A 25,869-nucleotide genomic window follows, 5' to 3' on the forward strand; every position below is an offset into this window, starting at 1 on the left:
CGTTAGCTTCATGTGGATGAAGGTTCACTATTTTTTCTCCCCATGGTGGACTGTGTGCACTGGCTCTGTATTTAAGGGGATGCATAATGGAAATTAATATGTGCATAGGTGGAAACAGAGAGAAGTATGTCTGCATGCATGCTGTACAAGGATGGACTCACAGCGATGTGGCTGATAATGTCCCGACAGTTGGATGTTGGACTCTCCAACATTGTCCATGCCTACATTTTTGGGAAACACCTCAGTGACAGCATGATGGATTTGTGAAAGTTCATGAAAAACACTCATTTTAAAACTAAAGGGGAGATCAGTGGGGAGGGGAGGAAACTTAGAGAGGGGAAAGGAGTGAGACCTCCGTGCCTATTAACCTGTCATAAAACAAAAATAATTTTTAAAACTAATATATATAATATATATCATATATATACATATATTTTTTAAATTGGATATCCTGTTTTTCTGGCAGCATTTGTAAAACATTTTCTTCTCATTAAATTGCTCTTTCTTTACTTGATCATTACATGTGACTCAGTTTCTTGGTGTTATTATTCAGTAACCTGTTACTTTGCTGATACCACCCTGTCTTGAGTACTGCAGTCTATAACACATCTTGAAATCACTTATCTTTGTTTCTTAAAATACCTGTTGTATGTTCTAAGTATTTTTACATTTTCAAATACCTTTCACAAATGGCGCATTTATATTCTTAAAAAAGACTACAGAGAATTTACAGAATATGTAATTGTGATGAACCTATGCCACAAAGAAGTAGGAGAATGCTCATTTTTTAAAAACCGATTCTTCCAATCATTATACATGATATTGCTTTCTTTATGCATACATGGGTCTTTTCAACTTTGCACACCATTTTGTAGTTTTCGGGGGACGATATTGTATGTCCTCTGTTAAATTAATTCCTAAATATTTTATGGTTTCACTACCATAGTAAATGGCATTATTAAATTTTTAATTTCCAATTACTCATTGCCTAAAACATTTTGTAAAAAGTATATAAGTGGGCTGAGAAATGCTGTGCATGGGAGGTGGGAACTTGGCTGAAGGCAACTAAGAGAAGCTCAAAGAAGCAGCCCAAGGCTGTACATCTGGGAGAGCAGAAAAATCTGCTGTCTAATTCTGAAGCGAAGAAGCTTGCTCAGTAGGGAAAAATGACAGGCTTCACCTGTATCTGTAGTTTTCCAGGAAAAACTACTACACCTGTTTCTGTAAACAACAAAGAGAGAGAGAGAGAGAGAAAAAGGATGAAGGAAGAAAAGAAGGAAGGAAGGAAGGAAGGAAGGAAGGAAGGAAGGAAGGAAGGAAGGAAGGAAGGAAGGAAGGAAGGAAGGAAGGAAGGAAGGAAGGAAGGAAGGAAGGAAGGAATTTCTCTTATAAGAAATAATAAGTCAACTCAAATTCTTCTACAAAACATATTCAAAATGAGAATACAAGGAGATATGGTATGACCAAGGATATATTTTTGGTATGCCCAGACAAATTGATCAGCTGTCCCTCCACCAGAAGGTGAAGTTGACTGCCTGTGGTAAGAATACTGGTAATGATTAGAGGCTTAGCAGAGAAACAAACCACTATTAGCAAGAAGTGTCTGACTGATGCATGTCCTATTTTGAGATATGTTTGTGTTATCATTGAACCTTCCCAATGATTCAGTATGTCCAATAGAAGAAGTTATATTTGAAAACACAGCACCATCCTTACTATAAACAACGAGGAGTGCATTAAGTGTTTTGGCAGAAAGAGATGGCATACAGATTTTATGCTACTGAATTTGATGAGTAATTTTTGCTAAATAAAAATTGCTATGGAAAATCAATATGCTGAGTTTCAGCTATTGAGTTTCCAACTATTGAGTTTCTAACTACGTGTCCTACTAATTGATCATAAGAGCACATATTTTCCCAGGAAACTCCAATCGTCTTTTTTGAGAGCTCTACTCTCTGAAGTTTTAATGACCTTTCACTGAATGCATTTTCTTTGGATAATAATGTGAGATGGCAATTTACTCAATTCCCTAAATGTGGGTAGAAAATTGGGGAAACAGACTGGGTTAATAGCTAAATGCTAACTTATCCAAAATAGGTGTGTAGTAGGCAAACATATTTAACATGTTTTTGGAAAAAAACAGCGTCTGTATGTGGTGAAATTCTACTATTAATTAGAATTACTACACAAAGCACAGCTATGTTGGTCCAGTGAAGGCAGTAGCCTGACTTATGGTAAGCCTGACTTATGCTTCACTTACAATATTGGCATCCAAAAGTATAATAAATGGCAATACATGGCTATAGCCACTTGTCTTAATTGTGATAATAAAATACTAGGTCTTTCTTATCTGAGAAGGACAGTGCCAAGACCTGTTGAGTCATGTCAATGAATATTTGAGCAGTGTTGTACAATGCACAAGGCAAGCAGTTGCCAAGGCGTCACGTGGAGGGTATCCAGGACTACCTAGAGAAATAAGCAGGTGTCTTTCCAGCTTAACTTTTCTCTTCTACTCAACTGCTCATGAGCAGCCGTGATTTTTTTAGGATTTAATTTACCCTTTTAAGATTAAGTTATAGAAAAACTAGTTAGCTCCTGCCAACTTTGAAATGTCTTTTTCAACCACAACGCAATACACAGAAATATTTTTTTTTTTGCCACAGAAATATTTTTACTAATCAGTTGAAAATGCAGACAAGCAATAAACTGGTTTCTAGACACTATTGAAGCTTTTATAAAATTTAATTACTTTATATTCTCGTGATTCAATGTAATTTTGGGGATTTTAGGTGTATATAGTTTTGATCTATTTCTTTGTCCACTAATGTCCATTCACAACTTATTGCTGCAATTTGTGTTTGTAAGGTATTTCCCAAATAAGCAATGAGCTCTTTACAACCTAAGAAATAATCTTCCATTTTTGTATCTGTGGTTCTTTGTGATGGTGGCTGGCACTTAGAAATTGCCCACCTAAGAATGCAGTGCGATGAGATACGATGTGATGGAAAGGGAAGGAAAAGCATGCTATTGGGAAAATCAATTAGGTTTTAGATTGCATTTATTTTTTTGTGACTTTTCTTGTCTCTGAGGTGATAACATCTGTAATGTCTTATCATATGGGCAAAACATAATTTTATAGGAATATCTTTCGTAAATGACTTGGATTTTCACTTTTTATATTATTTTGAAATTTTTATTTATTGTATTCATCTGAATGGAAGAGCACAAAACAGATATAGAGGCAGACAGATAAGGATCTCCCACGTGCTAACTCACTCCCTGTAGACTCCACAACAACAGACCAAAGTCACGAGGCAGGAACCTCAACCACCTGAACCACTACCTTCAGCCTCATGGTTTGTATAATGGCAAGGAACTGGAATTGGGAGAGAAGCCGGCACCCAAAGGAATGAATTCCAATAAGGAATGAGGGCATTCCAAGCAGGGTCTCAACCATAGCACCAAGCACCTGCCTCTGCCTTGAGTTTTTTGTTGAAATATTTTGGTGAGCACAATGATTTCTCCCAGAAATGTACATGTCCCAATCTTTAGGAATAAATTGTATGACAAAGGGACTTCATGAAAATGATTACCATTATGAGGAAATTGTACTGGCTTATCTATCTGAGCCAAATCAGATGAACTCTAGAGCAAAGAGCTGTTTTTGCTAGATGTCAGAGAGATTCCATGTGTGACTCTCTCTGGACCACAGCTGGAGGAGGTAAGGAGAGCAGAATGATGGAAGGTGTGAGCTGCCTCCAGAAGCAGGGCAACTCCTGGGTGACAGCAGCTGGGGAACCAGAAACCTCAGAACTACAAGAAACCAAATGAAACCAACAATGCCCACAAGCTTGAGAACAGTTTATCCATCCAGAGTCTTCAGTAAGGAACATTTTATTAGGGTTTTTTTAAATTGTTGTTATAGATTAACTTTATTTTTATTAGACAGGAAGATTTACAGAGAGAAGGAAAGAAAGATCTTCCACGTGTTGGCTCACCCACCAAAGGACTGCAAGTGCTGGAGCCGAAGCAAGTACAGGGTCCCAAGGCTTGGGCTCGTCCTCTACTGCTTTCCCAGGCCACAGGCAGGGAGCTGGATGGGAAGTGGAGTAGCCAGGGCATGAACTAGCACCATATGGTTACAGTACTTGAAAAAGTGAAGATTTAGCCATTGAACCATCACACTTGGCCCAATAACAGTTAACAACTTGGTTTACCCCATGAAACATGTGAGACTTCTTATCCAAAAAAAAAGAAAAAACTATGAGATAATACACAGTCTCATTTTAAGCTGCTAAATTTGAAGTAAGTTTTTATAGCAGCAGAAAAAAATAAAAACAATGACGCTGTGACAGGATAATTCTCACATTTCTAAATCACTTAGAACTTAAAAGTTTAATTGCCCTTTATTAAAATAATTAGAGAATTGCATGGGTTTCCATATTTTTGCTTCCTGTTTAGACAAACATATCGTTTAATAATTCATTAATCCAATTATCAAATATTTATTAGGTCTGTATTACCAGGTACAGAACAGAAACAACAACTCAAATTACCTGCAGTTTCCTCTCATTACTTTGGGTGAAAGGTTTGAGATAATTCTGTCCTTTGATGCTCAACTAGATGATTTTAAAAAAAATAAGTGTTGCTGCGAGTGTGAAGCCTGGCAGTTAAGACTCTCCATCCTATGTCCAGAATCCTTAGGCTTATTCCCAGCTCTGGCTCCTGACCCCAGCTTGCTGTCACTACAGACCCTGGGGTGCAGCGGCGATGACACAAATCTTTGGGTTCATGCCGCCCATGGGCAATCTCTGGATTCCATTGTCAGATCCACACATCAGCCCTAACTATGGTGGGCATTTGCTAAGTGAAGAAGCAAATAGGAGCCAGTCTTACTTCTCTCTATCTCAATCTTTCCTACTTCCCTCCCTTCCTTTTTTCTCCCTGCTTCACACATTAATCATTAAAAAGGGAAGCGTTATTAATATTAATAATATATGCGATCTAGGACTAGCCTCTCTATATAATATTTATTCCTTGGTAAAGGGAAGGAGTGACAATAAACCAGTGTATCCAATGTTCCATGGCAAGCAGGATACATTTTTAGTCATTAGATTTGGGGTGGCAAGAGAGGGGAAGGGGCTCCGTGACAAGAGGGCTTTTAAACGTTCTCCTAATCACCTCTCCCTGCCCCCATAGACCATCTCATGACCAGTTACTATTGAGTAAACTTTCACGATGACATTAAAGCTGAAATTTGTAGCATTATTTGTGTCTAAAGGAAAATGTTCTAAAAATTTCTCCCTGCTCTCTTCTGTGTCTTTCAGGTTCCACCGTCTTCCAGCTCACTAGGAGGAGCATACAAGCATACAACTGCTTATTCTAGAAAAACCAAGTTTCCCTTGGCCCTGCTTTCCTCCCATCCTCTCTTAAATCCCACTTGCAGCAAAAGTTCTTGCAAAAGAATCTTTAATCACCTGCAGTGATTCCTGTCCTCTCCTTCTCCTCTAAAGCCACCTCCATGTGTTTTAACCCCATTGCTCTTCTAGAATTGCATGTTCAAGGTCATTGCCAACTCCAAGGTCAAACTCTCAGTCTTCACCTTCCTGGGCCTGGCAGGAGCATCTGACACTGAGGGGCTATCAATTCGGCCAGGCTACCTTGTACCTGTGGCTCACTGACCAATGTGATGGTCACTCCTCCATCTTCCTCGTGGCTTCTGCCTTTCTCTCCAGGGTCAGTGATGCCAGGGACTTCCAGGCTTATCCTGTGTTTCTAATTCTATTGACATGATCATGGTGCTTTTTTCCAATTTCATGCTATTAAATACAATCACTGTGCTGATTCCTTCTGATTTGACTCATAGATGGAACTATATTCCTAGTATCTCTACTTCTAAGGGTCTAAAGGATCACAAATGAATCCTAAACTGAATTCCTGATCTGATGTATAGACCCAGCTCTATGCATAGCCTTACGCATCTCAGTTGATGGCAACTCAATCTCCATTTTGTGTCACATCATGTGTCTTCTCTGCAAATTTTCTCTTGGCTTGGTATCTAAAATACACCCTCTTTTCCGTATTCACTGCTAGTTTCCCTTCAAGATTCATATTTTCTTCTAGGAACCCTAGAAGCCTTCCTTGCTTTTGTCCTGGGAATTATGAAATCTTTTATCAATGCAGCAACTGAAACTCTCCATTTAGGTCACAAAGTCATCATCTCTCTGCTCAGCACAAGCCTTGGATAGCCCAGAGAAAGGATTTGTGAACTCTCTCCTCTCTTCACTGTCTGTGTGTCTTTTGCACAAGCCATAACAGTTGCCTTGCTTTTCCTTTAATAGCAGATCTGTTCTTGCTGTAGCAGTGGCTGCTCTTTCTTCCTGAAATGTTATTCTGCTCAAGCAGGTATTTATTATGCATCACTTCCCTTCTGTCCTTCATGTTTCTGTGTAAATGTTATCTTCCCAATGAGTCCTCCCTTGGCCATCGGATTTAATATGGAAGAAAATCTGTTCATGTCCCTAACTTCTTTTAGCATCCTCCAACCATCTTCATGTCATTTATAATGTTCTATCATATTCTATAGATTATTTTTCTCTCTATTGTTCATTCCTGGTTCAATTGCTCATCACGCAAATTCCTCAACAATAAGATTCTGTGCCTATTTTGCCACTGGTTTAGCCCAAACATGTTGGACAGTGCTAGGCACATGGTAAACACTTTGTACATTTTTTTTAAAGATTTATTTTTATTATGTTTTTTTATTGGAAAGGCGGATATACAGAGAGGAGAGACAGAGAGGAAGATCTTCCGTCCGATGATTCACTCCCCAAGTGAGCGCAACGGGTCGATACTATGCCGATCTGAAGCCAGGAGCCTCTTCCGGGTCTCCCACGTGGGTGCAGGTTCCCAAAGCTTTGGGCCGTCCTCGACTGCTTTCCCAGGCCACAGGCAGGGAGCTGGAAGGGAAGCGGGGCTGCTGGGATTAGAACCAGCGCCCATATGGGATCCCGGGCGTGCAAGGCGAGGACCTTAACCACTGCGCCACCATGCCGGGCCCAACACTTTGTACATTTTGTCACAAATGAATTTTTGATGAGTATTCATTTAATAATAAGATTTGGGGATTTTTTGATCAAATATTGCATATAATGCTTTCCATTCTTACTTAACCACAGAACTCACTTTTTTATATCATGCCTACTAGCAGCTCATAAAAAAATTTCATTCTTCAGTTTAGAAAATGCTATAACAAATAATTTTTAGTATTCTTCAGTCTAAAAAAATAATGTATAATTCTGCCAGGAAATGTTTTTGCAGTCTTACATTTTTAGGCATGTCCTCGCTGTACTGTGTGTTAATTGATTTCATCTTTGAAAGACCTGATGTGCTTTCCAAGGGACACATACGGCCACGAGGGCAGCGGGCTCAAGTAGACGAACCTGTGTCCATCTCATTCCTCCCTCCTGCTTTTAGTGCATTCTCCTTTCAAAACCTGCCACCTTCCTGTTAATTACAGTCCCAGACCTACGACAAGCCTTACAAAAACAATAAAAATCCTTACATTTGAAAAATACATATATTTTGGGCAGCAAAGAGCTAATTTCCAGGATCTCACTACTGGAATTTAGTGAAGAAGGCTGAGTCAGCATAGTCTGCTGTTCACACTACATTGGTGTACTATGCACTACATATGATAATTAAACAGGTACAATTCTTACTTGCTAAACTTGTGCATGCTATGCTAAAATACTTTTCTTTTTTTCCCCCTAAAGATGTATTTATTTTACTTGGAAGTCAAAATTAGAGAAAGAGAGAGGGGAAATACAGAGAGAGGTCTTCTAGCGACTTGCTTATGCCCCAAATGACCAAACTGCTAGAGTTAAGCTGATCTGAAGCCAGACGCCAGGAGCTTCTTCTGGGACTCCTGGGAGGGTGTAGGAGTCCCAGGCTCCTGAACCATCCTCTGCTGGGTTCCTCGGTCACCAACGAGAAGCTGGATCACAGTTGGAGCAGCCAGAGCACAAACCAGAGCCCACAATAGACACAGGTACCACAGGCAGTTGATTAGCGTACTTTGCCGCCACATCACCTTCAAAATTCTTTTCTGATCCTCTCCTCAGCAAGTACCCCAAAAATACACCCTGTTTACATATTTCTGTCTCTTCCTAAAGACTACATTTTTCTCTAAGTAAGTTAAAATACCCTACATTTGCAAAAAAGCCAAATTCCTGTCATGTATTTAATGATGAATTCATGGAATCCATGTCATTGTATCATGTTTAAAGACATGTACCCATTTCCTCCATTTACAAAAGAGAAACAAAATACTTTCCCCAATCCTAGCACTCTCACCTTTGCTTTGACGCTATTTTCAGCAAAACTTGTTGAGAAAAGTTGTATATTCTCTGCACCAGCTTGACTCCGGCAGACTGTTCCCATCTGTCTGTTTTCAACATTTGCTTCTTAAGAAGCAGACCTTTCCAGCAGTCCCCCCATTTTATAAACATTTAGATAAATTCATCTGAATGAATTCTCAAGCCTGACTCCCTCAGCAAACATTTTCCCTTTCAATATCAGGACATAGATTCAGAGCAACGAGCAATGCTGAAACTCCATGCTATATTTTTTAAATGCACTTGTTTAACGCATACTTTTGTGCTCCCCTTTGCTCTGCCGGGGTTTGGGGTGCAGTCAGGGGCACAGAGAGAAACACGCCACATCATCTGCTCCAATGAATTCTACCACTGAGTGGAGAGGTAGAAGATGATGAGCAAATAGCAAGAAGAGGTCAGGGAGTGCTAAGTGCTGCCATAAACACGAACCAAGACGATGCGCTTGGAACATTTCAGGATCTATTTAGACGAGGCAATCAGAAGAGGCTAAAAATGTCTCTTGAATGTAGGATTCAGAGGACAAGAGAGCGCAGGTCTCTCAAAGAGGTGAGTGGAGAGCCCTGCCCAAGACAAAGCCCTTCCAAGGCCGGAAGGGCAACCAGGAGAAGAAAGGCCCTGTGGCTGTGGTTTGCGAGCAAAGGCCCGCAGGCTGAGAGAGGAGCATGGAGGAGCAGTGGGTGGGCAGGAGCCAGACTCCTGGAGACCACGGGGTGAACAAAGAGTTCTGTTTGATGCCAAGTCCACTGGGAAGCCTACAGAAGTTCTCCAATGATATGGGCTGATTTCTTTAAGGAAAGGATCTTAAATACTGGCTTCTGAGCAGGGAGGACAGGGTAAACAAAGGGGCCACCGGGAAGCCAGAGCCGTGGGAGTCTGTCCAGGGCATCTCCTGGTATACCAGCAGAGTGCATTTTCCCAGGGGTATTCTCAGCCTTTCCTCAATATGCCTAATGAGAAACTTACATATAGGTGCCAGGAAGACATATGAATTTGGTCTGTTTTTTTCCTAAAACATTAAATGGAAGAAAATGCATATTCTTACACTGAATATAATAAAGAGCAAGTGTTTATTTCTGAAAAGAAGACAGAATAGCTGCTCTAGTTTGTATGTGCGGCTCCCCTCAAAGTCAGGGCATCACCATGGGTCATTATCAGGTTCATCCTGCGGACTTGAAGATACCTGTGGATACCAGGCACTGTCATCATTAGCCCTATAAAAATCCAGCCTGATTTCATTGTATTTACAAAAGCCTATGCTATTCTTCCTGGGAAGTTTAAAGGACAGCTATGCAAAATAAGACACCATTGTCCACTACCGACCACAGTGCAGTGAAGACAAGATTCTAAACCAATAGCTGGAATAGGACACCTGTTTTCTGCAGCTATGGAAATAAACAACTGAATGGGGGCCTAACTAGGAGTAGATTAAGACTCTGTCTGCAGTGTCTGCATCCCATATGGTTCAAGTTCTGGGTGCCAACACTTTCAATTCAACTCCTTGCTAATGAACGGCAACAGTAGTGGAAGACTAGGCAAGTCCTTGGACCTCGGCACCCACACGGGAGAGACCGAGGAAGCCCCTGACTCCCAGCTTCAGACGGACCCAGCTCAGGCCCTCAGAGCCATTTGGGGAGGGAACCAAAGGATGGAAAGTCTCTGGCTCTTCTCTCTAAATCTCCCTTCTAAAATAAAAATAAATAAATCTTAAAAAAAAAACTAAAAGAAGTATAGAAGGATGAAAATATAATTTAGAGAAGACTATTGAGAACATAAAATATTTAAACTCAGCCCAAAGCTCAAGTTGAGGCTGGCAAAAAAAAATAAAGTTGGAGCGTGTAGAGGGTTCACTACCAGCAATCCCCGAAGAGATGAAGAATTTGCCAAAAATCTGGCGAGTTAAGAAACTGAAATCTGCACTGTGGGGCCCAAACTCAGATCCATGTTACCCAAAGCTGATCAAATTATTGCAAATACAAGTTCACTGGAAAATAAAAGTTCCCTTTGTCTAAGATAAGAATTCATTTCCTTATTTTATAAAGTATTTCATACAAAATTGCTTTGAAAACTGAGTTTAATAATACCTTATAAGAAAGATTGTAAACTACATTATCTTTTTTGCTCCATTCAGCGTTAAGTTCTTAATACATTTTTAATGTTTACTTATTAATACTAGATGTTGGTGTTAGCCTTGGCATCTTTCTCGTTTGACATTTTCACTTTTTCAATAAGCTAAAATTAACCTGATGGGTGTTCCAGGTTATCTGGATGGTTGATGCAAATTGTAACTCTCTCCTATTTAGACTTGCCATTTATACTTTATTGCCATTTATACTTTATTGCCTATTTAGACTTGCCATTTATACTTTATTGCTTCAGCAATCGTTGTCACCAGAAGAATTAATTTCTTTGAAAGGTTACGGTTTTGAAGATTTAAAATGATTACTGCCTTCTTTATTTTAGAGTAATTATATTCATGTATATATATATATATATATATATATGCCAAAAATATATTGCCTTAGCTATGAGGTTTATAAACTTGGGCCATCACTGAAGGTATGCGAGATCATTTGAATTTTCTCTTTCTGCCAAGAACATTTTGTGAAATCATTCACATTATTGCTAGCCCAGAATGAACCCAAATTAATGCTCTGCCTCAAACTTTAACAAATGCACCCATAATGTCACATGGTAGTGAATCTGTGCAATTTAAATCACGGTTTAATCAGTTTTGCTAAAAACAGAATCTAAAAAAAGCAGCGCCAGACTTCAGCTGCTTCGCCCGACTCTCCTTCACGCAGAGCTCCCTCTACAGGTGAACCAGACTCACTGCGCCTCAGAACATAACCCAGGAAAGGAACGCACCTGTGCTGAGCCCCAACCAGCCTTTCAACACTTACTGCGCTTGTCTCCCGGCTTCTGAGAAAAGGACTCAGGAATGAGGCCTTGCTGACATCAGGACACAAACTGGGGCTCTCTACTCTTTTAACATCTATCACATGTATATATGAAAGTGAATGATTTGGGGGCAGACTAAACTAATGCTATAAGAGGAGGAAAAAATAAATCATGTTCTTTGTACAGAAAAAATGCAGCCTCATGGAAGCAAGGGTTTCTGGGAGACACAAAACTTAGCATCATATACTTTATGTGCCAAATGCTACTCGGCCAATTTAAATTTAGCTCTCGAGTCCTTAAGATAGCACACGGCAAGCACAACCATCCTACATTAAAATACAAACCTGAAAGCAAGAATAAATGACCTTGCCTGAGGTCATGAAATGAACAATGGGAAACCTTGGGATTTAATTTCAAATCCCATTGATTCTGAAGTCTATGCCCTTTCCACAACAAGCTGAATGTATTTCTTTAGACAAAACTTGGTTCATGCTTTAATCTTTCCCTCCTGTATCCAAACATTCATCAAATGCAGGAATTTCAGAGCAGCAGAAAGTTCACACGAGAAAAACCAAGGAATGCTTTTTTAAAATAAAGCATTTATGGTAAGCAAAATTATGTACCTTCCCCCAAAGATATCCGTGTCCAAATCTTTGGGACCTACGTATGACACCTGAGGGGGCAAAAATGTTTAAGTTAATGATTGCTGGAGAGGAAGATAATTCTGTATTACCTTGATGAGCCCCATATAACCACACAGCTACACTGTATCACAAAGCTGACCACAAACGTAATTGTGAAATCTAAAACTATAAACATGGAGAATGATATGAGGGTAATTCAAAAGTTCATGGAAAGTGGATTGAAATGTAATGTACATATTTTACAAGCTTTTAAAGCAGCCACAGATAGGAGAAACCATTTTTCACTTTAAGTTAGGCATATATGTGTATCTTAAGTTCAACATCAAAATCATGACTCATAAGTTGTTGCAATCTGTACACCAAAGAAACTCTAAATAGCTGTGATGGGTGAAAGATGACAAGCAGAAAATGATGTTTGTTACATTCTTCCATTTGCACAAAATTCCGACGTGGGTGTTCGGCACAGTAACTGAGTGCCCTTTAATGTCTGTCTCCCACATCGCAATGCTAGGTTTAAATCTTGGCTGCACTTCGGATGCCGGCTTCCTCCAAAGGCAGAGGTAATGGCTCAAGTAGCTAAGCCCTATTACTCGTATAAGAAACTTGGATGAAGTTCTAACTCCTGGTTTTGACCTGACCAAGCCACAGGTGTTGTGGGCATTAGGGAGTGATCTAGAAGATGAAAGAGTTTCCTTTGTCTGTTTCTCTCTCTCTTTTTTGCTTTTCTAATAAAATGAAAATACATACTTGTTTGTTTTTCTTTTTTTAAGAGGACTATATTGGGATTGGCATGGTGATATAACAGGTTAATCTTTGACCTGCGGTGCTAACATCTCCATTTGGGTGTCAGTTACTGCTCCACTTGCAATATGGTTTGGGTCCTGGTTGCTCCACTTCTTATAACCGCTCCCTGCTTATAACCTTGGAAAGCAGTGGAGGAGGGCTCAAGTCCTGGGGGCCCTACACTCTCATACAAGACCCAAAAAGAAGCTTCAGACTCCTACCTTTAGACTGGCTTAGCTCTGGTCATTGTAGCTATTTGGGAAGTGAACCAGAAGATAAAAGATCTCTCTCTCTCTCTCTCTCTCTCCTTCCCTGTACAAAGTCTGAATTTCAAATCAAATACATTAATATTTTAAAAAGAGACATATGTTAATTCTCTTGTTTTTTTAAAAACCCTAAGAAATGCAAATTAACCTAAGATAAAACATCCATCAGGGAGGAAGCCACAGAGGGGTCTGTATGTTCTTTTTTATATATTGGGATATAATGGAAAACAGGACAGATTTACTGTCATAAAGAGTATTTGTATTCATGGAGATTATATTCTGCATTAATTTAAAAAACCCTAAAGTTTATATAAAGTTTTAAAAAATCTATCTGAAGCAGTATTGAGCATAAAAATTAAGCTAACGGCAATACAACACCAGATTTCCAAATATACTTCAAAGTTACAGTAATTGAGATAGCATGGTACCAATATAAAATTGGCATGTAGGTCATGACAGAAATCAATCCACACACATACACCCCAGGTGATTTTTCACAAAGATTGAAAGAACATGCTCTGGAGAAAGGATAGCCTTTGCTACAAATGGTGCTGGCGGAATTAGGTATATATGCACAAAATAATGAACATATGTACCACCGCTAATCATATACAAAACTCAACTTGAGCTGGATTAAAACATTAATATAGTAACAGAAATTTTGAAATTGCTAGAATAAATCTTTTGGGACATATCAAGGCATTGGTATACTTCTTGGAAAAGTAGACAACAAGCAACAAAAACAGAACTACAGAAGTACGATGATAAACTCAGAAGTGCCTGCACAACAAAGCAAGCAATCAACAGGTACTTGACAGAACAGGAGAAAATATTTGCAAGCTATGTATCCAACAAATGATTAATGTACTGAGTATCAGGAACTCAAACAGCTCAACAACAACAACAAAAAAACCCAATTAATCCAGTTAATAAATGGGCAAAGAACTTAAATAGATAGTTTTTTAAAAGACGAAATTCAAGTGTTTAACATGTATATGGCTAGATGTTCAGGCTCACTAGCCAGCAGGCAATAAAACCACAATGGCATATCAAAATGCTGATGAGCATACAGATACAGGGGAACTCATACGCTGTTATTCGTGTAAACTAGTGCAGCCTTGTGGAAAACACTGTAAGAACCTCTTTAAAACTAGAAATGGCATACGATGCAGCAGTTCCGCTAAGAAGTGTAAATCCAAAAGGTGTTTCCCATTGTTTTCAACAGCATTGTTCTCAATAGTCCCAATATGGGAACAGCCAAGATGTTCACCATCAGATCAATGGGTCAGACATGTGTATATGCACGCAACCAAATATTATCCAGCTATTAACAATTAATTCCTGTCATTTACAGCAAAATGGATGGATTGAGTGAAACAATACAGACATAAAAGGGTAAGTGACGCAGATTCTCCCTCACGTATGTGGGATCCAAAAAATAAATATTCAGTCTAAACACAGAATGTTGGTATCTGGAGACTTGAAGGAATAGGGGGCATAAAAGGAATTTGGATTAAAGCAATAAGGAAAGTTGAATGCAGTTCACTAATTGTGACAGAGATATTAACACAAAATTGTTCATAGAGAACTGAGGTGAGGGGTATGGAAAACCTGTATTATTACTCCAAATATTTTGTTTTGTAAATTTGCTCTGAAATGAAATGTTAAAAAAATAAACATTAAACATTTTAAAATATGACATTGCATCACTATTTTAAAACACACTATCCTGGGAAAAAAGTCAGACAGAGAAAGAAACATAGAAGTTTTTGCTCATATATGGAACCTGGAAATGTTGAACTCACAGAAGCAATAAGATGGTAAGCACAGGATGGAGTCCCAGGTGGGGCTGCAGGGAGTGGGAGAGTGGTGAGAACAGTGCAGAGGAAAGCAAATGTGCAAGCCAAACACATAAATCTTCAGTTAAAGGGCATTGGTAACGATCACCTGAACTCAGTCAACAATGAATGAAATGACTCAGTATATTTCACTGAGCAAAATGATCTCTAGTTGGGACCATTTTGTTACAAATGGTAGAATTTCATTCCTTTTAATGGCTGAGTAGTATCCCAAAAGGACAAATATCGTATGCTGTGTCTGATATAAGGCAACCTTCATGCAAACTGCAAATCATTAGATGCACAGGTGAACACACATGTACTTATCTAGAGAAACTGTATAACAGAGACTATCATACCAAGAAGTGAAAATACGTAGCAGTATGTATTTCTATTCCTGCGTCAAAGATGGACTCTCAACGAAACTGCTAAATATATCTTCATAATAGGATGCTGCACTTTCTAACATTGCCTACAATGTCAGGATACGCTTAAATAGCAGAATGATGGATTTATGACTGTTTCTGAAGAACTATACTATTGCAATGATATAGGGAAAACAAATAGGAGCGGGGAATTGGGGAGGAATCCCTGAGCCTGTGGACCTGTATCATAAAATAAATAAATGATAAAAATAATGATAAAATAACATGCAAAAATAATGTATATTTCAAAGCAGCTAAAAAATGGATGTTTAAATATTCTCATCACAAAAAAATAGTAAATATTTGAGCTTATAGTTGTTGGAGAACATGCTACAGATAGCTGTCCTGGTATGATGAGGTTGAATAAACAGTTGTTTCAAACAGATAAAAAAAAATTCTCTGACCTGGCACTGTAGCCTTGCAGCTGAAGTCCTCACCTTGTACACGCCAGGATCCCATATAGGCACTGGTTCTAATCCCGGCAGCGCTGCTTCCCTTCCAGCTCCCTGCTTGTGGCCCGGGAAAGCAGTCAAGGATGGCCCAAAGCCTTGAGACCCTGAACCCATGAGGGAGACCTGGAAGAGGCTCCAGGCTCCTAGCTCCGGATCGGCGCAGCTCTGGCCATTGTGGATAGTTGGGGAGTGAATCAATGGTTGGAAGATGATCTTCTCTGTCTCTCCTCCTCTTTGTATATCTGCCTTTCCAATAAAATTAAGTAAATCTTTAAGAAAAAATTTTTCTCATAATGAAATGTAAAGCAAAAACAATAATGAGAGATTTGTAAAACCAAAACACAGAAAATGCTGTTTCCCAATTATTCATATAAAATCAACATCATTGAAAAAATCTGACATATGACATATGAAGCTTATTTAAAATAGCCCAAATAAAACAAATACCCCAAAAGAAACTAGGCCTCAGCTAAATTAATAAACACGCTAATGCAAAAAGTCAAAATCAACATAAAAATATTATAAACTCTCAATAGGCCAAGTAAAATACATTTAGTCACTTCAATATATGCATTTTTAAAAATATGACTTTGAAAGCAACCATGACATATTCTAAAATCTTAGTATATTTATTTATACACAAAAGCTGTAGAATAGCTTTTTTGTGAGTGCTGGAGATAAAGAAGGGACCGAACAAACATGTCTGCCTGCATGGTGTCAGTATCCCGGTGGGGAGCGAGATAAAGAAGTGAGTTGCTTTTACAGCAGCTTCCAGTGGAGAGCAGGAGTAGGAAGGGTGAATTGCAGCTTTAATCCAGTGACCAAGGAGGCTTTGCTTAGAAGCTGTCACTGGCATAGAAACGAAAGGAGTAAGAGAAGATCAGTGTGGCCATTTGAAGAATTCCAGATCAAAGAAACAAAGCCCTGAGTCAGAAACACGCGGTGGAAGCAGGCTCATGTCTTAGCTTGGGGCCAGTGTGCACCTTGCCAAGGGAGCAAAGGGGCAAGGACCAGATTGATGAAGCTGCCGGGATCACTTTGTGCCTAAAGTAAATGTAACAGCATGTAAATGTAATTTCAATGTAAAGTAGTGTTTCTAGTGGTCCAACTTGACTTGTTCTAAATGGGTCATCTTGCTGCTGTACTGCATGTAGATGAAGGAAAAGCACAGACCATGTTAACATCAATACAGCACACTGATATAGCATATGGGTATTCTATGGACATTCTTCAAATAAACAAATATACGTATATTGGAGCATGCTGACCTATTGGTAGTCTGTAGTAGCACACAATCTAAAGTGCCTGAAAGCCATTATTCACCACAGCAAACAAAGCAGAAACTCACTCTTAAGGAACAAAATCCTAACACCTATTCGAGGTGAAGCAGTCACGACAGGCAGGGTGTCTACAGAATCAACAGGGGAAGAAAGGAGAAAGGGAGAAAGAAGGATGCCATGGAGTCCTTATCTTCGCTGTAATAATCTGTGTTAAAACTTGTAGGTACCAGGCAGGCAGACAGGCAGGCAGGGCCTCAGGCCAGCTCATTGCCCCACTGGAGGACCAGGCTCAAGGTCATGTGCAAGGTCACAGGTGTGGGGGCTGTGGGTTGCTTAGGGAAGGGAGTTTGAGGATATGTGGGATGGGACTGCTGAGGGAGTACATTACAGGCCAAGAATGATTTCTGGGGCTTCCATGAACTGGGCCTCTTCACTTGCAGGTAAACAAGCAAGTTGGTACTGGGTGGTTTTGGGGAAGGAAACTGGAGCACCTGTCTGGGTCAGACCAAGGCACCCGCCCATGTGGGAGACCTGGGCTGGGCTATGTGGTATCAATCATTACCCACTGCCCATGAGTGCACATTAAACCTAGGGCTGAGGGGCCTGCCTAGCAGGGCTGCAGGACAAGGGTCATTTTGGACTGGGCCATGACACAGACTGGTACACAAGAGAGCTGGGTCTGGGGGTAGATCCTGTGGGGGCATGTGGACCCACCCCTGTAGGACTGCAATACCCACTGGTTTGCTCAGGAACTGGGGGTTGTGACAGGTCAAGCTAGGCATGATCATGGAACTCAATGAAACTCATGGGAACTGGAGTTGAAAACAAGATGCACTGGTCCAGACTGCAGCACCTGCAGGTATACCCATGAATTGGGTGTGGGGCAGACTGGGCCACAACATGCACCACTCGTACATATGCAGGATGGAGGGGGTAGAAAATGACCAATAAGGGCCTAGGGCCTAGGGATGCAGGCAGTCTAGGCATGCCCGGCTACAGCATTCAGTGGCGAGAGCCAAGATAGGGAGCAGGCTATGCCAGGCTGAGTTGGAGCAACCATTAGCACATACAATATCTGTGGTTGAGAACAGGCCTGGTAGGGAGCTAAGCGGTCTCCCTTGTCAGGATGAAATTCCCACTAGTAAGCATAAGGGCCAGGACAGGGCTGAAAACGGCTGCAGTGTCCCTCAGCATGTGTGTTGGCTATATCTGGGAGTGTGCCAGACTAGGCTAGGATTTGGCACCTGCTGGCATTCGTGAGAGTCAGAGGGGTGTGGGATAGACTGGACAAGGTCATGACATCTGTTGATCCACATTAGAGTCAGGTCTGGGGAAAGGCAGGCTGGACAAAGTGGCAGAACCCATTCGCATCTCTGTGGACTGGGTCATGAGTTGGGGTGGGGTGGAATGGACTGAGCTAAGCCACAGTAGCCATAAGTATATAAGAGAGCCAGATGAAATGTGAAACGGACCAGACTAGTCTGCTACACATACTGGCACACACAGGGACTGGCCCTGCAGGTGGGCCTGGTGAGGTTTAATGGGGATCACCCCAACTAGGCCACAGTTCCCACTGATGTGCATAAGGGCTGGATTTGTGGCAGGCTGGTTTGGGTTGGGTTGGGCTGCAGCACCCATCAGTTTGCATAGGAGATTGGGGCTAGGGACCAAACTAACCAGGCAACTATGATCCAGTGAGTGCACAGGCTGGTACAGCTAATGGACGGAGCCAGACCCCACACTGGCTGGTAAACATGGGAGTCAGATCTGGGCTTTCTTGGGGGATCCTCAAGTTGACTACTGGACTCAAAACTTCAGTCACAGAAAAATCAGAGGATTTGTGGTCTGACTTTGGAGTACATGTATCAAAACTGGGCCTCCTTAATTGCTGATGCCTGTGCAGTGGACAGCAGGTCCAGACACACATGGGGGGACGTGACAGCCGGATCATTGAGGTCTGCAGAGGACACTGGTTTTCTCCTGCCCCCTGCCATTCCCACACAGGAAAAGGGGAAAACTGCAAGCATTTACCTCACCCACCTTCCCTCCATGACTCGACCCTCCCCACCCTAATCAGGGGTTCTCATGGGCATACATCCTTGTCAATTATGTGAACATCAAAAACAAAATTTTTTTAAAAAGGAAAAAGAAAACTTGCAGCTGCACAGTCCTAAAGGAGGTGATAGACATTTATAGGGCGTGAATGCAGCTTTCCCCTTTAACTCAGTTTGGTTAGAGCCAGTTACGTCTGTCTTGTGTTAAACAACTTTACTGTTTGCCTACTCGAGTCCTCTCTTTTCCATGTCAAGTATGTTTTAGTTGTGTTACTGGATGATTAGTGTTCTTAGATTATTTATTAACCAACCTACTTTCTCACGTCATCATTTTATTAGTTTGTTGTTTCATTTTCCTGTCATCTGAGTTTATCCTTTCAGCCAATCTCATTTTGGTTTTATCTTCTTATTCCAAACACTATTACCTAATTCCTAGTTCAATTACCAGAGTTTGATAAGCTGCCACAAAGAATGGTGCTTCCCAAATAGATCTTCAAATTGAGAGTAAAATTCAGAAAAACTAAAGCGACCAACCAGCAAAAGCAGATGTGCCTCTGGACTCGGTTCAAAGAAAAGCTGAGCCAAGTTCAATTCTGCAAAGCTTACTCACTTGAGCAAGAAAAAAAATCTCTAGAACTGGCATCTCTCCAGTCCCAAGATGACTCAGAATGCCCCACTACGCCACATGAACAGGTTATATTTAAAGTCAGAGAAAAGGAAGTAAGGAAGTAACAGGCAGAAACAACCTAATCCAGACCTTTCTGAGATGGCCGAAAAGAGAAGCCATCACAGAAAAGAATGGAAGTAACAACCAAACGACTGCACCTCAAGCTGAGTGTCTGAGGATTAACATTGGAGTTTAGTGGGCAATGCTGTGATTAGAACAGAGGCCTGAGAAGGCAGCAGAAAAGGAGAAACAAAGGCAGCCAGCAATGGAGAAACTCAGCTAAGGCATACCCACTGCAGAGAAAGGCACATACACAGCAAGAATGCACAGGCACCACCAGCTAGGAAACCAGTAAGCTTGGGCTTCTCCACAATACACGACCCCCCACAGGGCTGACTAAAGGAATTACACAGGGGCTGGCCAGAACTTCTTTTTCCAGCACAACTATAACTGTCTACTCATTGAGCAATTCTCTCTTTCCCCTACTCCTTGGGCCCATGCACTACCATTGTGTTTTCCGTGCCTACAAGCCTGACTGTTTTGAGTAACATAATATCCAAAATATTTGTATTTGTTTCACTGTGATTAATTTATCATTTAGCATAAGGTCCTCCAGGGTTCCCAGAGTTGTCAAAATGGCAGGATTTTCTTCTTAAATACTGAGTAATATAGAGTATTCAAATATTTTATCATCATGTATTTAATATATTTCATTAAATGCATTAATACATGCTAATATATTTGCAAAATTGAATGTATCACATATGGCTATATCTGTATAAATGATAAGTCTTCAAAAGTTCATGGAAACATATCATGAAAAACTATGCTTAATTTTCAAAATTGTTGTGCTATACCAAACTTTTTATTATTTCTTTACTATTGTTTTGTAAGTTCCTATTTATTTATTTGAAAGACAGAAACAAAATCTGACCGATGAGAAACTTCTGTTCATTTACTGATTCATTCTCCAAATATTTGCGACAGTTGGAGTCGGAGCCAGATGAGATGGCTAACGTGGCTGCCAGCGTGGGTTCCAAGAACACAATTATTTGAGCCATCACCACTGACTTTCAGGGTCTGCAGAAATTTTGGGGTTGGGAGCCAGAGCTAGAATTTAATCCATGTACTGCAATATGGATCCTGGGATCTTAACCAGTAGGCTAAATCCTCACTCTCTAAATAAATGCTTTAACTCCTCTTTTCCAGGAAAATATTTAAAGTACCCTTGTGTGAGTATACAAGCTGAAGCTATTCATTTTTTGATGGCACTTGTTTTTTTTTTTTTCCAAATCTTGGCATTTGTGAATTATCACTGCCACAAACATGGGAATACAGATATCTCTTTGGGCATCCTTGTCGATGATCAGCTGACTGTGCTGTGTGAGTGTATGTGAATTTGCGAAGGTTTCAAAGCCACAGGCTCTGAGAGCATTTTGTGATATTGCTAGGCAGGACAGGTCATCCATACACATTTTAAACCAATGCTCAAGTTTCAGTGTGCTTATACTTCTACATGTGGTTTTCACTATGATTCTGCACGTCCAAGTAATTTGGAAGCCTTTTTGAAACTAGTTCAAAATGAGAACTAATTAAAGTCTGTGAGGTTCTCGAGAGAGCAGTGCTTCAAGGCTGCAAGAGAAAGGGCTTCCCATGCCCTCTACACCACAGGCGTTAGCTCTCCAACAACGCCCCGGTGCCCTTTTCCTTTTATACTTTTCATCAAGAGTCTAGAGTGCTACTAAGAGTTTCAAGTTTTCTCACACAGGCATGTGATTGAGGACGCACTTGCAGACACGTGGGGAAACTTCAGAAGTTACCGCCATACCAGAGGTGGGCTGTCTTCCAGACTATTGGTGAGTACATATACTTAGAAAGAATATTTGTAATCCAATTTAGAGCTAAATATAAATAATAGGTGATGAACATCATCTTTAAATAGAAGGTATAATAATTGAGAGATCTTTATAATTGTTTTTTCAAAATAAAAGTATTTTTATAGCCAAAATCAGCTTACAGGTCAGAGACTGCCACATGTATTTGTCATTCATTAAATATTTATTGTACATCAACCTTATTAAAGTTAACCACAAGGGACTTAAAGGAGGTGAAGTTTTATTCATGTGGTTTTACAGCAAAGCATACTCTTTTTTTTTTTAAGATTTATTTATTTATTGGAAAGTCAGATATACAGAGAGGAGGAGAGACAGAGAGGAAGATCTTCCATCTGATGATTCACTCCCCAAGTGAGCGCAACAGCCGATGCTATGCTGATCCGAAGCCAGGATCCAGAAACCTCTTCCGGGTCTCTCGCCCCTGTGCAGGGTCCCAAAGCTTTGGGCCATCCTGGACTGCTTTCCCAGGCCACAAGCAGGGAGCTGGATGGGAAGTGGAGCTGCTGGGATTAGAACCGGCGCCCATATGGGATCCCGGCACGTTCAAGGCGAGGACTTTAGCCGCTAGGCCACGCCGCTGGGCCCAAAGCATGCTCTTGATAAACACTCTAAGTTCAAAGACCCCATGTACAAGGATACATGGGCGATTTGTGTAGGGACAGATATAAAACCAGACTACATCCCCAGTGTAGGTGTAAGGGTTACACCTTGATTGATTTCAATTTCTGAGAAATTAAACTGGATCTTAAAATCTAAAACCTGATTATAAGAGAAATATTTTCAAACAGAAACATGTGGAGTTACTTATTCTAGAAGATCTAAGAAACATTTGAGAATTAAAACAAAAGGGAGAGCAGAGCTCCAGCTCTGCTGGTGTCTCGATGTGCTTGCTAGAACCATGACGGCTCTCAGCACCGGCTGTCATCAGCTGCCAGTCTGGTTCTCTCCACAGCCACCTGTGCACTCAGGCGGTAGGATTTGGAATGCGCCAAACAGCCTGCAGTTTTGCTGTTTTTTGTTTTTTATTATCAGAAATAAGAAAAAGCTTCGGAGAAATCAAGGCTGCAGTGTTTCACAGAGCATGAACCTCCTCTGGCTACTCTGGGTATATTAATAGCAGGTGGCTAATTAGCAACAGCAAATGTTCCTCTATAACCATGAACCATCTGTAGTGAAAATATCTAGGATATTATGTCCGAAGTCTCTCTTGCAAACACGAAGCAGTTAATCTTGTGTCACATTGTTCATGCACACACATGTATATTCATAATATGCAGACCCCCTGCAGCAGCCCACTGAGGCATATAGATCAGGTATGAGCTGCATTTTACCTGTAAGGCATATGGTCAGCGCATTCCTTATGCAAGGTGACCACCCAAAAGGGCCAAAGGCTGCTGGGAACTATACTATGATTGACCCCTGGACAATTTAGACTTTAACTGTGAGACTTCACTTACCATGTGGATTTTTAAAAATATCTGTAGCAATTAAACAAATGCAAACTGTACAGCTCAGAAGGGATGAAGATACCAAGAAATGTGCAACAGGTTATTCCACGACCTGCGATGTCAACATCCTAAGCGGAAGCTGACTGGTGTCTCAGCTGCTCCACTTGTAATCTGGGTCCCTGCTAATGCGCCTGGAAGAGTGGCACAAGATGCTCCACATACTTGAACCTTGCCAGCCATGTGAGAGAACCAGACAGAACTCCAGATTCAGTTCCAGATTCCTCATTCGCGCCTGATTTAGTCCTGGCCTTTGTGGCCATTTGGAAGACCTCTCTCTGTCTCTTCCCTTGTCTTCAACTCCAGATTTCAAATAACACATAAGTATTTTTTAAAAAGAGACTCAAGAATGAACAAATGTATGGGCAGTTGGGTATGTCATAAATGCATAAAACACATGCAGATAAACTACTTTATTGTTATAAAATACAGATATAAATCTATTATTAAAAAGTTAATAATTGTCAAATGTATGCACACCGACTACATGGTGCCATTACCATTCAAGATATCCTAAACAAACAGAAAAATGCAGTGTTCAATCATAACTGCATAAAATTAACGACAGTACATACTGTAATCACTTCATAGCTGCCTCTCGCTGCCGGTGTGCAGTTACACACAGGTGTTCAACCGCAGCGGGGATTGGTACAACCAGGGCGGTGCCCGCGCTGTCTGCAGACTGTTCACTCAGCCTGTGTGGCAACAATTACCCAAGGGATCTGCTTTCTCCAGTGTTTCTATAGAAACCATGTAGGCTGAAGAAAGGCCTCTATCTGTCTGGGTCCCAAGATGAAGTGACTTGCCTGAGATCCATACAGGAATCAATTACTTCTCCTCCTTTCCTAATCATATTTTCCCTTCTTAGATTTGTATCCCACTACAATATACTCAAGCTGACTGCCAGACATTGTTCATAAAAATATCCTGGGCCCTGTACCGTGGCCTAGTGACTGAAATCCTCTCACTTAGCATGCCAGGATTCCATATGGGCACTGCTTCTAATTCCGGCAGCCCCACTTCCCATCCAGCTCCCTGCTTGTGGCCTGGGAAAGCAGCCCAGGTCAGCCCAAAGCCTCGGAACCCTGCACCCGTGTGGGAGACCCAGAAGACACTCGGGGCTTCTGGATTCAGATTGACTCAGCTCTAGCCAATTGCTGCCACTTGGGGAGTGAATCATCAGATGGAAGATCTTCCTCTCTGTCGCTCCTCCTCTCTGTATCTCTGACTTCGCAATCAAATAAATACATCTTTTTAAAAATCTATCCTTCATTCTAAAATACATCGCAAATATCAAATTCACTTATTTCCATATTACTTGTAGGGTTCCTCCACTTTTGTTTGGCTTTTTCCCTACTGGACATCCTAAATAATTCATTAACCATAAGTTAACAGAGATACTCAGTAAAACCATCATTTAAGCAACATATGTGAATATCAGTGAACAAAGATGCTCTAGCAACTCTACTGCAGGTGATTTTTTCAAATGGCTTATTTGACATGTTCAGATTGGTCTCCTATATCACACCAGATATTCCTACCCTTGACTCTCAGAGATCACCAACTAGATATTTTTCACTTTGACATTTGCAAATTTCTGAGGTCTCTCAAGGATGAAGCGTTGACTAGGAATGTTAGAAAACTCACTCACGGTATGATATTTTTACTCTATTTAAAAGGGATCATCAAAAAGGAAGATGTCACCTTGTCTGGACAGTATCCCTCCCTGATTCAGGATGAGTCAGATGCTCCTTCCATGCCCTGAGGACTGCCACCGGAGGGTCCCCAGCGCACTGCTGCCATTGGTCATTTGTTTGCTTCTCAGTCCCTTCCAAGGAGCAGGAATAACTCCTGGAAAATCTAACAGGTAGTAGACGTCAACAAACATTTGTCCAATGATTGAGTGGACAGGAAGACAATGTTAGGTATATTCTTACAAAGTTGTGTATAAGCAGTTTTGTTTGATACTGTCTTACCCAGAAATCCACCCGAGATATCAGATTCAGACAAAAAGTTAATAGATTCTGCCAGAGACATTGCCGAGACGGCCCTCACCAGCCCTAACTCCTCAAGTGCACCAGTCCATCACCAGACCACAGAACAGGAAGCTTGAGATGATGAGTCACAGATTTGATAAGCCTAAAATGAGGGTCAATGTGTATGTAACTGCAAGCAAGAGGAAAAACACTGCATCTGTCCCTGCGCCCCTGTCTAGAAAGCGGTAAAGAAGTACCATGTATTAGAACAAAAGCCAGAAGCATAGGTTTAGCTATGCTTGCGTGCTCTTTGGTTCTGTCGTTGTTACCTGTCTTCTCTACTAAGATAAGGAAGGACACTTAACAAAACACGATTTTATCAGCACTTTCTAACCCTAACTTTCCATGAACTGTATTAACTGCTGTCTCAAACTTCTATAGAGCGTCCAGAAGGGGGCAGCATTTATTCACAGTAGGGAAACAAAGACCTCCTCGTCAAAGCAATGAAAATGTGGAAGTTGGGTGAGTGAAGCAGACAGACCCTAAGAGCAGGAACAGGACATGGGGTGAAAACCGCTTTTTACTGTGTGGATATCTAGTGAGGAACCAGGCACGATATTTTATGAGGAATGATCTAATTTCTACTGCTCACTCACCAATCTTTCCTGCTGAGTGTAGTTTGCAGAATTCAGTAGATAGCAATTGGTTATTAATGAAGAAAAGGTCGATGCAGCAGATGTGCATGGCTAGCCAGGTACAGGCAAATCTACTTCTGTCACTTCTCTACTGA

General features: G+C 40.8%; 1 long non-coding RNA gene across 1 annotated transcript; it reads right to left on the reverse strand.

The window, feature by feature from the left end:
* Positions 1–220: 220 nt before the first annotated feature.
* LOC121155982 lies at positions 221–8,760 on the reverse strand. The gene is made up of 3 exons (XR_005883778.1): positions 8,749–8,760; positions 5,534–5,542; positions 221–283 (listed from the first exon to the last, which is right to left on the reverse strand). It is a non-coding gene; the product is annotated as an uncharacterized LOC121155982 (long non-coding RNA).
* Between the last annotated feature and the right edge of the window lie 17,109 nt (positions 8,761–25,869).

Source organism: Ochotona curzoniae, unplaced genomic scaffold (genome assembly GCF_017591425.1).
Source record: "Ochotona curzoniae isolate NIBS_2020 unplaced genomic scaffold, NIBS_Ocur_1.0 contig_3190, whole genome shotgun sequence".
NCBI classification, from domain to species: Eukaryota; Metazoa; Chordata; class Mammalia; order Lagomorpha; family Ochotonidae; genus Ochotona; species Ochotona curzoniae.